Raw genomic sequence first — 15,972 nt, 5'->3', positions numbered from 1 at the left:
GGGTCTGCTTGTAGGTTATTGGAATTCTCCCATAAATATACTTAGTCTACTTAATGTTTGCCAAATTCTATATTATACGTTTAGCAACAGAATATTCTATAATCGAAAAATCCCACTACATCTTAGTATTTTCAGAAAATGGTAATTGTGACATAGGCCAAGTAGAGAGCTTTATAACCAGATTTATCTAGAAATTATTATTTTGTGATGCAAGATGTTTTGGCAGCATCATTTGTATTTGCTGTGTTCAGTATTTGATTTGGGTTAAATTATTTAGTCAAATTACTTTTCACTGGAAATGTACAGTGCTCTTAAATATTATTCTCGGACAGAGATATTAACAGGAATTATAATGAATTGAAACAAAGGCATCTTGGATGATACTATTGTGTTTCATGAAAAGTCTGTTGTCACATCACCACTTCACAAGCCAAAACAAGCACATCAACACTTTCAGTATTGGACCTTATTTAAAACACTTTTGGAAGTTCATTAAACTTTATTCATTGAGACTGGGGATATAAATTTCCGATAACACGTAATAATCATATTGTTATGGTATATTTCGTATGGGGTTATGAAACGTGTCAATGGGAGTAAATCTGTATCGCCACAGGGACGATACCACATTTATCTTCATAGTGGCGCGATATCACTTTTGAAACAAACTTCTTTTCCCATCTAGAAATATATCCGCCATTATGTATTATTCAAACATATATTCCTATATTTAGGCCTAATTCAATTGTTCTTGCGCTACTCCTTTCTTTTTTCATTTTCCCTATTGGCAGTAACATATTTCAAAACTTCAAAATGATTTGTCTCTTGTTTCTTGGATTTGCAAACATCACATATTGTACATTGGGACTGCTGGTGCGCCTAACTTTGCTGAATTACATTTTCGATCATGTAAATAATACTAAACGTACGATGATGGCCTTTTAGTGTAAACCAGAGTTTAATTTATTCTTCATCTGTTCCCAACATAGCATCGAATAGTGCAAGATGTGTTTGACTCAAGTCAGACACGATCCCTTTGCCTTCGCGAAATATTCCTTCTGCATTATGAAATAGATTCTCCTTGATATAATTTCATTGACGTATAGGTTGTTTGTCACCCGTTGCAGTATCACAAGATGCGTTGTGGAAGACGATCTAACAATTCTGATTTGTACTCGATCACACTTTTGACAAATTTACTTTGTCTGAACCTCCGGACCCAGCAATTTATATGAGAACAAAACAGATCTCAGAACATTGACTATCTAACATTTCGTCAATCACTTTGAGAGCTCAGGATGCTGCATGTTTCTAGAACTATGAAATTCCAGCATCGACAGAAGGTATTTTATCTATTTTACATATTTAACATGTGATGGTGTAATATCGAGAAAATGTCCTAGGCATAATCAGTCACCTTTTGTAAACAAGAATTCAATCGACGACTTTTCTAGTCACGTACATCATTCCAGTCGTAAATATTTTGGCGTATCTAACATGCTATGCACAAGAGTTGGCAAATATTAAGAGCTGATAAAGTGCAAACGGAAGTACACAATGTTCGCAACATTTTTAAAACAATAATTTTGTCCTATACAGAGAAAGTTTCGGTGTTCATCTCTTTGCATCTCTGGTTCATAACTTTGCCACAAAGAAATGTAGTCTCTAGCAAGCACATACCACACGTTTCCAAATTTCAGAGGAATTTTCTCATTGATAGGAATCAGTTCTCGTTTTGAATAGTGACATTGACTTCCTTCCTTAGAATGTGGTGTAGCACTAATGAATGAAGTCGTGGTATGATAAGACTTAACACATCTTCGCTGTTGACAAATATCTAAACATTTGGTCATTTTCAAAGTAATGTGTCTTCTTATGTCTTCTTTTTAATTTTTTGGATGCAACTGTTCTTTCAAGCTGTTGGAAATGTAAACACTCCTCTTTTAACGTATTTGATACGAAAGTCATAATTCGGCCGGACGAAAGGAAGGTAACGACAGCACAAAGACGCTCTAAATTCTTTCAGACAAACTTTGTCTTCTTGCTCCCATTCGTGAAGTTTCAAACCACATCTAAAAGACTCAACTTAGCTATTTCTTCCAAGTAGACTACTCCGGGTCTATCTAAAGATTTAGGACTAGGTCACTCCAGATATTTAGAAAATTCCCATTTGAATATCTGTAATCAAGTTTCAAAATCACAATAGCCAGCCAACGCAATAGGAAAGGTTTGTTTTTCTTTGCTTTGTAATTTTGGTGCGGTGGTATACAGCGTGCTTTGCGAGAGGATAGAACAATTCGCCAATAGGCACACGAATGGCATCGCTTTCCATAGCAGTGCGGCAAGGTATTTCTGCATCGCCATGTCTTGGGGTTCGTCATCACTCTGTTCGCATGGCACATCATTGCACTCAAAGTTGTTGAACTTAGAGTCAGCAGTTGGTCCATCATATGTTTGCTGTGAAGAGAATTCATCATTCTCTGTGGAAGACTTTCTTTGCAATGACCTTTCTATTTTGAACTTTTTATTCTGAACCTCAATGTGACCATCCGATGGACTCGTCAACGCACGGTATTAACATGTAGAAGACCATCGGGCATGTTCAGGGAAAGTTTAATCTGTATAGGTCTATATAGTTCATACGGATCTTCTTACCACAACTGCAATGCTGTAATTGGATTCTTCATCCCATGTAGACACATCCTGCTCTGTCTAAAGCTTTGGGAGATGATAATACGTGCATATATTTAGGCCATTCCTTTTGAAAGTCTAAACACATTTTATACTGTAGCTCAGTATTCATACTGTACCGTGTAGTGATAGGGAACTCGTACCCGTCCTTGCTTTATGATCTTTCCCATTTTTTCGAAGGCTTGATTGACAATGTCGTAATAATGCTAACTTAGGTAAGTGATGATTCAACCTGGTGACGCGAAAGTTATGATCTTTACCCCGCCTGTAACGGATACTTTAAGACTTTAGAGTTCATGACTTCGTCCAATATCAGTCCCTCCACTGGATATGAAATTGTCCTCATTTATATCGGCACAGATAGAAATAGTGGTTAAGTTCAAAACTAGGACAATTCACAATAATGTCTTCGGAATGTTTATCGATCCATGCTCCTAAAGGTACGTCATCTATTAGTGGGTAGTAGTTTCCAGGACATTCGATGTAAATGCAACAGTCGGCGTCAAAGTAAAGGGTTCGAACTATTAAAGGCTCCAAAACAGAATACGATCTTAGACTTGTATTGGCTGTCACGTATGCAGCATTGATTGTATTGCTACACCGGTCGGATCGTTGTTGTTTTTCACCCCCCACCCAACCCCTTGGCGGTGTAGCGTATGTTATGTGGATTGTAAGGACTTCCTGAATATTGTCCAATACTTTGGCAGAAGTTAATTTCTGTAGGTTTACTAAACTCGATCTAGACAGGAGATTTCAAATTACCGTAAGTGATAGTCTCAAATAATGTTGATCTTGCGCTTGCAATAGTTGTTTCAAATTCTTTAACATTTACTAAAGAATTCTGTCATGAAGACAGTTGACTCTCTGTTGGAACTTAATATTTAAGCTGTTTAAATTTGACTCTGTAAGTGCAAGCTGTCGTTCTAGATTTTCTGAAGTCAAAATTTTCACAGGTCGAATGTCAAAATAATCTTTACCGTTTACAGAACGACTTTCTTCATTGGCTAATCCTGATTCTCTGTGTGTTGTGATTGGTAGATGGTATTGGTTTAGCCTTTTTGAAAATCGCTAGTGTGAAAGTCTGCCAGCATTTCTTGGAGAGAGTTGGGTTACACAAAACGTTTGGCTTCCGGCTTCTTCTTGAACATGGATGATCGTTTATGGACAGTAGATCATTCAAATTCAATTTGATTAGGGTACACACTGCCTTCCTATGTATAGAACACTCCTCTACCTAAGACATGTAAAAATCACAACAGTTCACACTTCTTGTCCGAGACATAAAGACAGTCGTTCGAACATAACTTCCAATAAGGCTTCTGACTATTTTTGTCAAAACAACTTTTGGATAGCAGCCATGTCTGTCAAACAAAAGGCTCCAGAGTTTCCACAACGTCAAAAGATAGGATGATGAAAGAAAGAAAAAGTAACGACACCTGTCATCAGTGTCAATAAATAGGACTTTGATCTTCTGAGTGTCCCACGATAGAAGAGACTAATGAGCAGAACCGTTAATAAAACAGATGAATAACTAATTCAAGTAAAGAAATCCAAAATCTTGAGACAAGTAGACAAATCCAGAAAAGACGAACACATAACAGTGAAGAAATACAAACAAACGACAGTTAAACAAGAACAAGCGAGAAAGAACTATTATAATGTGCTTTGAGATTCAACGTAATTTCTTTTTATTCCAAATTTCAATTTAGTTCGCATCTTTACACACTTGACTCGCATTATTTGCATCAAAGGTTTCAATTTAGTATCTACAACCTCTTTTTGTTTGTCAATATTTAATTTCTCTTCATATTTTAATCTTCTCTAACTTTGTTATAATTTGTTATTTTTTATTTGTGCAAAATGTAAATTTGTAAGTTGTTTGCATACAAGCTTTTCAATTTATAAAAATTCACACCTTTGGGGAAATTTCAAAACGTTAGTTTTGAAAATTAACTTTTACTTTATCTTTGGGCAATTTTTTTGTAGATATTTTGAATGTTTTAGTTTTTGCTAAAGCCCGTGACACGTTTGGAAATGTATTACTACTTACAGCTAGATCTTGAACAATTCAGGATTAATATAAATCCCTCAGATGCAGATGCAGTGATGAGAACGTTTAAGCTTTTCACAGATTGCATTAAGTCATTTCAGCGATTTGCACATTGACACCACAAACTTTGCATTATTTGCGTCAAATTATTTTACATGTCCACTTTTAACGCAGTCATGCCAGCATCAATTAGGATGCATTACCACGTAATTAACAAACGTCAGTTGATATGGACGGAAAAGGGGCCCTTTACGCCATATGGATGAAGTAAACATTACACCTTTCAAAGTATCTTGAAATAAAGATTTTGAAGGTATACATTTTTCATAACTATCACGTATTTTCTAGTAGAAATTGAAATTAATGTGCACAGATAATGGAACATTTCGTCATACAGAATGCATACCTGTGAAAGACAATAGTATAGTTGTAAATTGATACAAAAGCAACAGAGAAAAAATGATAAAAATGGAAAAATTAAGTGTAAATTACTAAAAACGCCAAGGTTTAGTAACATAAATGAGATTACGTTGGTAATATAGTGGAGAAAATTAACATAATGGAGGGAAAAGATGATAACAAAAATGGAAAAATTAAGCGTAAATTATTAAAAACGCCAAGGTTTAGTAGCAAAAATGAGATTAAGCTGGTAATATAGTGGAGAAAATTAACATAATGGAGGGAAATCAACAAGAAATTACACGAGAAAGAGTAAAAGATATATATATATATATATATATATAGAGAGAGAGAGAGAGAGAGAGAGAGAGAGAGAGAGAGAGAGAGAGAGAAAGAGAGAGAGAGAATGAGATCAGTATCACACAGGTTAGGGAGTGTAATTCGTGCTATTTATTTGTATTTAGACAAATTCTTTTAGTATTTTCAAGCTTTCTACTATGTGATCCAGAGTTAGCACTACAAGTTATATTTATTGTACATTTGTTATCATATATATATATATATATATATATATATATATATATATATATATATATATATATATATATATATATATATATATATATATATATATATATATACTTTAGTGGAATATTTCCAGAGGTCGATGATGACTCAAATCAACATAAAAATAATTTCCTCTTAATATTGATGAAAGGTATTAAGATGTTGGGATCTTATATATGATGCTGATCTTGACGGCAAACAATAATCTTTGTTAGGGAACCAGATACTTCGTGATGTTATATTACCTCTTCCACAGGTATTTGCTGTCCCAGCATATGAAACATACTTAAAGGTTAACAAATACTGAATAGGGTAGCTTATACATGACCGGGTCTTATGTACTATTATGTTGATCCTAATATTGGTATTGTATTGATAATGGAATAGGCATTTACTAGAGTCTTACTCGAGTTTCCCTTTCGATACATCAAACATTGTTTGTTACCTACACCTTATAATATAACAGCTTAGGAAATATTAAGAGATACAGAGTACAGTAGGTCATGCAATTCTGGCAAAATCTTATAAACTGGTCCATATGGACGGTAAATCGTACTCGTTGGATTTCATACCGACACTAAACAAACAAAAAAAGGTTGCAAGTTTACGTGTATTTTCAAATTAGAAAACATATATAAATGTGTGCGAAGTATCTTTACAAACCCAAGAAGCTTTTAATCGTGACATAAAATCAATATCAATGGCAAAATTGAAAAGTTAAAGATAGTGATCTGTTAATAGAATTAATGTGACCTAAATAACTATGATAAATGTCATATTTCCGGCAAACTAAAAATATGTCGACCCTTATGCTGTTAGTTTCAGAACTGTTCCACAATTCTATCTGGTAAAGATAAACCAACAAACCGTAGATGTTTTTTGTACAAGATAGGAGCAGACTCAGTGAAAATGTTATTTCGAGAGTAAGTCAAAGTGTGAAGGCTTATGAAACCTATATCATAGGTGCACAGGATGGAAACAAATTATCCTTTTTGAAACAGTCTGTTTCTTTCGTTGTAAAATGACCATACAAAGAATTAATGGTTCTATTAAATTTAGTACAGCAAAGTCAAGACTCAGATGACGGTATTATGATATCATTCTGAACTTTGTATTAAACTCAAAGGTGAAATTAGACTATCCCGTTGCAACTAAAGGGATCTTTACATTGCCGAGTGAAAATGGATAGTACCGTTGGACACAATACCGATTTAAAGAAAGTGCATGACTCAATTCAGCTTGTTTTAAACTCTAACATAAGCACAAAAATACATAAGAACACTATTCCAAAGGTTGACAAACTAGATGTTACAGTAGAGCAAAACTTTTAACGAACAAAAAGAATACAACGTTACAAAGCTGTGTGTAGAGAACAAAGATGCTGGTGTTGATGATGATAATAATCCTAGAGTTATATCTGCCAAGGTAATTGAAGCTTCGGCAAAGATGAAGAATAAGATTAAATACTCAGAATTTCGAATGGTACATACGTTTCAAAACAACACAAATAATATTTGCCAGATTAATATCTACAAACCTTTTACCAACTTTGCAATAGTTAAAGAGGCAGATAATATAAACGCACATTTTGCAGTAGCCATGTCAGTTATTGTTATATAACTTGTTATTTCAATCTTTAGCTAGTGATACTGCGTATCAAACGTTTGCATATACTGGTTTAACCTTTTTACCTAAATCTCTCTCCAACTGTTCTGCTTCCATCACTTCCAAAATGTTCTTGCAATACATCTTTTATCCTCGAGTTTTTTCCAACATCTTTTTATATTCTCTAATCTTTCGATCATTAATTGTGGCACCTAATTTTATCGACATTGTTTTGGTCATGACGATATTTTATATAATTTAAACAGATGAAATGACATCACCTATTAATTGTCTTTCCTTTTGTCATGTGACGATCTGGAAGCTATGTACTACAAATTCTTTAGTGGTAATCACATATTAAAATCTTCGTTTTTCTTAGTTCTTCAAATACTGACACATTTGTATTTCCTTTCGAATTTCAATATTAACAGTTGTCTCTGTTTGTAATTTGGTATACTGGTTAGGTTGTGTCCATGTCATCTATTTTACAGTCTCCGAAGGTGCAATTTGTTCAGTTTATGTCGCTATGACTTTTTAAAATATTATGAAATGTATTCTTTATGATTTAATTATGAACAGTTTGTCTGCATTTTAACGCTCAGCATTTGATGCTGCCAAATTATAATTGATCCAAGGTTTACATTTTCTGATACATGCAAGGTATTACCTTCAGGGATCCAAGATTGTCTCCGTTAGTACATTATCCTGGAGTTTATTAACCGAGTTTGCATTAGGATGAAAGTTGATGCTGTTGACAAGAATATGTCCAGTGCCAATGGACAATGGCATCATTTTATTTCGTCCTATATGTGTTGTGCATGAATTTGGTATGCATGTTCTCTACGCAAACTGCACAAATGTAAACCCCCACTCCGCTATTTTTGATCTGTTTAAAGCATGTAATTCATCAATGATGGGTTTGATTTTAAGATGCTTGTCATCAAGGTGCCATTCCACATATTATGACAAATATATTCAACTTGCCGATGTATATAATATTTGAAATCATTGTTTTGAATTTCCAACCACGAAACGGACTATCACATGACAACATTTTCTACTTTATCAACCCTTTAGTCCTTAAAATGAATCTGGCTGGATGATAAACAATATAAAATACATTTTCCAGATTATATGACAAATCCTGATTCTGCTCCATCTTGTATATGAACTCCGCGTTCAAATTTACAGTTTCGCAAGGTTGTCAGTGTAGAAATAGAATCCGAAATCTTCAATTTCTGGGACAAATACGGTGTTTTGTAACCGGATTGAAATGGTTATCATATCACATTGCAATGACAGCTTAGGCCTTGTTTCCATCTTTCCAACCGCCTGTATACAGGGACGTATGGTGACGATATGGGACTCTGGCTTCATGAAACGTACGCTGCGAAACGAGAGAATGTACGTTTTGAATTGGCAAAGACCAAATATTTTTTGACGGATTATTAACCACTCTGGTGTCTTGAAAACGTAATTTTTTGCAATATTTGCAACTTTAATTTTGCTGCTTCTGGGTGATTGCACATCCGTGGAATAAAATATGGTTTCTGAACGTACAGCATTTGGTATGTTTGCCTCAGAAATTCCCTGCAGAGTTACCTAACTGCATGATTAGTTGGACAGGTATCGAGCGTCAGGTACTGAAACGAAATTATGTGTAAGATGATGTGGTATGTACGTTTTTGCATGGCGCTTTTGGCAAAATCGTATAGTGTCCACATTAATATCATTGTAACCATAACAACCTTATGAGACCACACTCATTCTAGTATGCTGTAAAATATTTTACAGTATACATAAAAGATGACTAAAGGAACAAGTAATTAGAATTGGTGGCAAATAGTTTAATACAACCACTTAATTCATATTTCATAGTTATTCTTAGTCATATACAAACCCTTTATATAGCGATAGACGTTTATTCAACATATATTTCTTACATACAAACAAGAATACGAGTAGCGTTATAATTCGTTTGAAAGTAATACAATTTTGTTCATTATCGTAAATTTATAATATCCAAAGCTGAATCGTCTTTCGCGGTCATTAAACCTTATGAACTGTGCCTTTGAACCTTATACATTGTAATGCTACATATACCGAAAAACTCCCCTCCATGAGAGAAAGACAAATAATAGTCCAGTGAAATTACATCCACGTTATATTTTTGCAAAATATATACGTTTATCGTATCATAAATAAGATAATTTTCCCATCTTTTATCCTAAATTGTACTCATGATTATTGCAACAATTATAAATGCATTTATAAAGATTTCTGGTATTAGAAAAATATCAATGTATTTATTTACAACGTCTGTTTTCATCAAAAAGGTAGTTTGCTCACAGATTTACTACCCTATCGAAACAAGGACAGAAATGCTTGCCTATTTGTCTGTTGATAACGGACAGAATGTAGCTTTACGGTCTAAAGACAGATGTGTTATGGTTAATTATTCTTTGGACACTATTAAACAAAGACGGATAGGTATCGCATTGAACAACATCGCATGGACAACATTGAACTTACCAAAACAAAGCCACAATACACAAAGAGCATAATAGAATTTTTCAAGAGAGATATTCTGAATGGTATGGAGATCAACTGACAGAATAACTTTTCGAGGAGAGCACGTGTTCACCTTCCAACACTGAGAGTGTTGAATATTTATAACAGCTGTTGTGTCCTCAATTATCTTCTGAAGTAATCATGCATGCCATCAGAGACGAAATCGACCCATATCGCCTCATCTATGATAACAAGCCGCTTAGGTGTTTTGAAAGCTGATTAATCCTTGGTAAACACAGATGGCGCTATTGATAACATAAAGATCCCAAATTCCTTAAATAACAAAAGCAAAACAAAATATGACAGAACAAAATGAAATTTAAACCTGGGTTTTCAAGGTACATAGGCATAAATGCGGGTTTAACAGAACGTAAGCACAAACTTGGCTCCAACGTGCCGATTACACGTTGTTATAAGAAATACAAAAATACAAAATTTGCAAAATAAATAAATAAATAAATAAATAAATTAGGTTAAAGACAACAAGTACGCGTAAACTATTTATCTACATAACGAAACGGAGAAACTCGGAAACAGAATAATCATTTTGCAGCTATTCTAATGAAATATGTCAATAATTAAAGGTTTTTGAAAAATATTACAAACCTGTTTCATTACAATAAACTTCTGCAATTGTCAGTGTACTGATATATGTATTAGGATTTAAGGTACATCAGAATAATATTGTCTATGGAGTACCGATTAATAGTAAATTTCTATTTAAAAAATTAGAGATAAAGAACTGCAAGAACGTTTAGGAAGATAAGTGCTTCAAAATAATTTATACATGAAGTATTACAAAACAGAAAGGTAAAAAGTTTAAATTCCGTAAAGGTATATCAAATAACATAAGACAAATTATATATATATTTTTAAATATATGGTTACATTTTGTTTTTATCAACCGTTTCCCTAAAAAAAGATCCGAGATTTTCTCTCTTTAATTGAATTCACATCAAACCGCTTCTATCTCACAGGATGGAATTCGACACGAATGTGGTCCACAGTTGGTAAACACTGGCAAGGTATGCACCCTGGTCGAGATTTACCTTTCAGATCGCAGGCATGGTCAAGTTTCCCTCATATACGTGATCGACCCAATACCATCTTAACTCGGCGATTTGTTTTGTATGATGGATATCACTATCTAGTGCTGAGGGTTTGATTTTGTGATGTTTGTTTGTGGAGTTTATATGTATCATACCGCTTTATATAACATGTGTTGTCATTATATGCAGTCGATCATTCACTAATTTGTGTCTGCAGGGCAGTTTTTGACGTCTTTTCTGTATTTTCGTTACCCTTAATGACTACCAATGCACGAGGAAGGGATGTTTCAGTAAGATATGGGTTAATAATGGGTTTTCAAATTTAAGTTTTCCCGAAGCTTTCCTTGTGGAAAAGGGGGTCCAAAACGACAATGAAGTTTAGTTTCGGCGAGATTTCATTTCAGATCAAAGTTTGAAAAGTGAGTTTGATATAAACTACGGGTCAAACGCAAATGAATTTGGTTGTGAGTTTTAACAATGACATTTACAAGACATTTGCTCTTGCCTACTTATGGATAAACAGACAAAACCGCATACCTTCCTACACCCATACACGTGTATGCAAACATATTTAAGGAGAAAAGCGGTGGTTGCTGCCACACATATATACAATTAATGACAAGTTTATTTACTATCCTTCACCTACCCCGCCCCTCCCCCAGACACACATATACAAACTCATGTGAAAGGGATATATGGTATATGATGGTGAGTGACCTGTCTAACAAAGGAGCTGTCTTAGGCTGTGTTAGGACGGGATGATAATTACTGTTACAATCTAACAATAATGTTCAAATAAAGAGTGGGAGGAACTGGCGATAGATGAGAGTAACTCATACCTACGAATGGACAAACATACACACAAACCCTTAGTATCCAGCACACACACACACACACACACACACACACACACACACATTGGAAACGGGACAAATCCAGCGTGGAAAGTACCACACGTAACGACATATAACTACGGTTATTTAATATACACCACCACACACAAATTCATAGTCAGGGGGGTATAGAGTATATAATCAGGTAGTACTATCCCATATAGTTACATTCCTAAACACGTGATTTGCTATCCAACACCCGTACGCTTACATAGCTATCATTTATTAGCTATAGATGACTAACACTCCGTCATAATTTACATCCAAGATTCATCCTTGAAAATAAATACAATGGTGTAGAAAATGTGTAGAAGTTATGATTACTAACAAACATTCGTGCATACATCAAATCTTACATGACCTAGAGGACATGAGAGCGTAAACTAAACATATTTGACAAAGTCCAAAAGTCCAAAAGACAAAAAAAAACGCTTTGCCACCCCAAATCCAAACTATCATCATCAGCAGCAGCAACAACAAAAACAATTACAACGACGATGGCAGCAACGGTTCACGCAAACGAAGAATAGGTATAAGAGAGTTACAGTTGATAATGGAATAGCAATTACATTTTTGTGGACTTCCTGGCAAACAAAATGCCTTCTTTCAGCACCATCCATATCTCAGAAAAGAGATAATACGCAATGGTTGCAAACTAGAAAAAGAACGAACAAATTATTAAAATAAAACATCTCTCCTGTTCATAAAACTCATTCGTCTTCGCTTTGGACCTCTGCTCCCCTTTCTTGGTGAAAAGGATTCCATTAATTGATGTTGTGGACATTCTAAGACTCAAATTTCATTTCTCGTGATAGATGTGTGTGTATATATATATATATATATATATATATATATATATATATATATATATATATATATATATATATATATATATATATATATATATATATATATATACATATATATATATATATATATATATATATATATATATATATATATATATATATATATATATATATATATATATATATATATATATATATATATATATATATATATATACGTGTGTGTGTGTGTGTGTGTGTGTTTCGTTCTGTTTTGGCAGTGACTGAGTAGTATCTTTCTTCTGGGAGAAAATGGTGACCCTGAAAAGTGTCGTTGCTTGGATAGATGTTACAATATCATGCGTCCATCATCACCTGTCTTCATCATATTACTCGTTTGGATCGAATGCCGCTGCTGATGGCGATGATGATGGTTTGGCTTTTTGAAGGAATGGCGGGTTTATTTCTTCCGGATGTGCTGTATAAAGGTATTTTATGTTCAAAATCATCTCAGATCTAATTCATGTAACAATGTTTGCTCGTAAGTATCGTATACACCCATTTCTGTCTTCATTTCATTTGCTTGTAAGGGTGTGTGTCATATAACTAAATTTTACTTTCGTTTGTCTGTACGCGAATGGGTGTTGGAGAGGGGTAAATAACCTGTGTCTGATTGTAATTATTTGCATTAGTATACCTAAGTGTTAGAGCGTCAGTCTCGGATGCGAGGGGTCGCGGGTTCCAACCCCTCGGCCGAGTGATGCCAAAGACTTTTAAAAATGGTAATTGCAGCTGCCTCGCTTGGCGCTCGGCATTCAAAAATTAGTTTTAGGACTGGTCGGCCGAGTGTCAGGATAATGTTACTGAGTCGGACATGATTCAACAAATGTGATATCTACTGCATAACCTTTCTCCACTTTCAAGTCAGTTGTCTGTTGGTGTTCGACAGTAATGGCGGATGTCTGTTTGTACATTAGTAGGTGCAGCGACCGTCACCTATCGGCAGTTCCCTAACTTGTTTTGTTTGTAAGTAAGTTTTTGATTGTAAGAAAGTGTCTCCATCATCCCGCCCTAACTTTGATAAAAAAACTGATTTTTTCAGCAGTGATCGTTAACCTTCAGATACCAAACATCCACATCCCAATCACACACACACACACACACACACACACACACACACACACACACACACATATATATATATATATATATATATATATATATATATATATATATATATATATATATATATATATATATATATATATATATATATATATATATATATATATATATATAAGATAGAAAAGGATATGTTGTTTTTAATGTCAATGTAAAGCACGAATGTAAGCAAAACAATGTTCACGTGTAGTTAGGAGTAGCTTATTAATGTTTGAGTTCATAAATTAAATAAAGAAGAGATTGCCCACACAAAAACATCTGTATACTAAATGCACAGAAACCTAAATACATTCAGGTTGTATTTTGTAATGGACATCGTTCCAAGTTTGTTCTGATTTCATATGCATTGCATACAACTAGGGGTCCGTGGAATAAAGTTTTGTTCAGCTCTGAAAGATTTTTTAAATGAATCTTTCTGGAGATACTACATAATCGTGTACCCAGTCAATTAAGTAAAAGCTCCACCAACTAGTCGACAGGGGAGATAATATCAATTAGCATGAAATATTTGTTAATAATATAATTTAGGTATTCCTTTCTGAATTTGCTCAAATCAAGTCAAACGAGAAAGCTCAGTCCTTTTGATCTTCTTCACCGAGCCTCAAACTTTCTTTTAAAAAACATTTTAGAAGCACATGAAGAAAAAAGATGACACATTTGTCTTCTAAACTTTGAACGTCTCAAAAGACCCCAATTTGACAATTTTAAAGCATTTAACAACAATCATTCAAAGAGAAAAATAAAGTTTTATTGGGTACAAACATCATTTGTATTACTTATACTCTGTACATTTGTAATTAGTCTGAGGGAAGTAAGTGACGACGAATTGTTTGCTGCAATATTTTTTAAGATAGTTTTTTTTTGTCTTGAAAATTTACTACAGCACTAAATCACAACCGCAACTCTTCATCAGTTGCATAGCTGGACAGCAAATATAAGCTAAAACTATCTTTGCCCCTGTTTCAAGAAAAGATTTGTTTACAATCTTTAATCTTTAGATATGGAACTTGTAATCATTTTGAAATTTGAAGTCTAACTGGTAATACATAACTAGTAGTATGCTTGCATACCGCGAACCATCCACCTAACCACCGAATATCGTTTTACGTACAGCATAAAATCAGCCTAACTACTTATAGTGACCGCCCAAAAAAGAATAGGAAAGCAGAAGAAAATCATTGATAATAAACATTTTAATGTTGGTTTTGTAATAAGTGTCAAAGATCATTATTAAAACCTGGTTGGAAAGCTGTTATTATGGACCACCTATAGAGGCCAGACTTAAATAGGTGAAAGTCGTTGGCTTTGAGTAACCTTGGATTGAGAGTCAGAAGTACATACTTCATGCAGCAATAATTACCTTGATTAACCACCGGTGGGGCTTCGAATCAAAAGCATGCAGCATACAGTGCCACTCACCATATTCCTTTACTCCTTAACATGTAATATATAGAGTTAATTTGCTGACGGTAAACCTATCGATATGTACAATGTATAGTAATTAATGTGAAATGCTTACCGTTGAATGCACATTTTTCAATCAACTTATAATTTGCTTGATTAGATAGGAACATCTGAGTCGAGTATAATGTATCAAGGTCGAGCATGGATACACAAATATGATCATAAACACAAACACTTACCTCATGTCTATAAAGCAACCAAATGTAGGTCGCAGTAACCTTATAAATTTGAAATTCTCTTTTGTGAACCAGCCATATAGAACTGGGACAAATAATGCTAGTCTATGCAGTATATGCTAAGATTCGTTTATGTTACTTGACATTCGGACAGATCCAGTCAAACTTGTGCAATTTTTGTTCTCTCATTCCCCACCACCCGCGAAAAAGGTAGAGTTGCATAATTATACTCTATTGTATTGATTTGTAAATATGTGACTTCAATACTCGAGTAAAAATAAATAAATATTCTTCATTTTAATGAATATTATAAACAATTAATGCAATCCTAATATAATTTACGCAATAATAATAACCATGGGAAATCAGCTTGCATGTTTAAAATATGGGCTACTTAGAAAATCCTAAATAGCCGATTCTCAGCATGGTTCATCTTCAGGGTATGATTTATGTTGGCAAATATTGGCCAATAATTGTTATGATGATAATAATTTTTAAAGCTAGAAAGTATATCAGATTATAAGATCTGGAAAAGTG

Source organism: Sinohyriopsis cumingii, chromosome 8, assembly GCF_028554795.1.
Source record: "Sinohyriopsis cumingii isolate HCF-2022 chromosome 8, ASM2855479v2, whole genome shotgun sequence".
Lineage (NCBI taxonomy): Eukaryota > Metazoa > Mollusca > Bivalvia > Unionida > Unionidae > Sinohyriopsis > Sinohyriopsis cumingii.
This window is presented reverse-complemented; position numbering follows the sequence as displayed.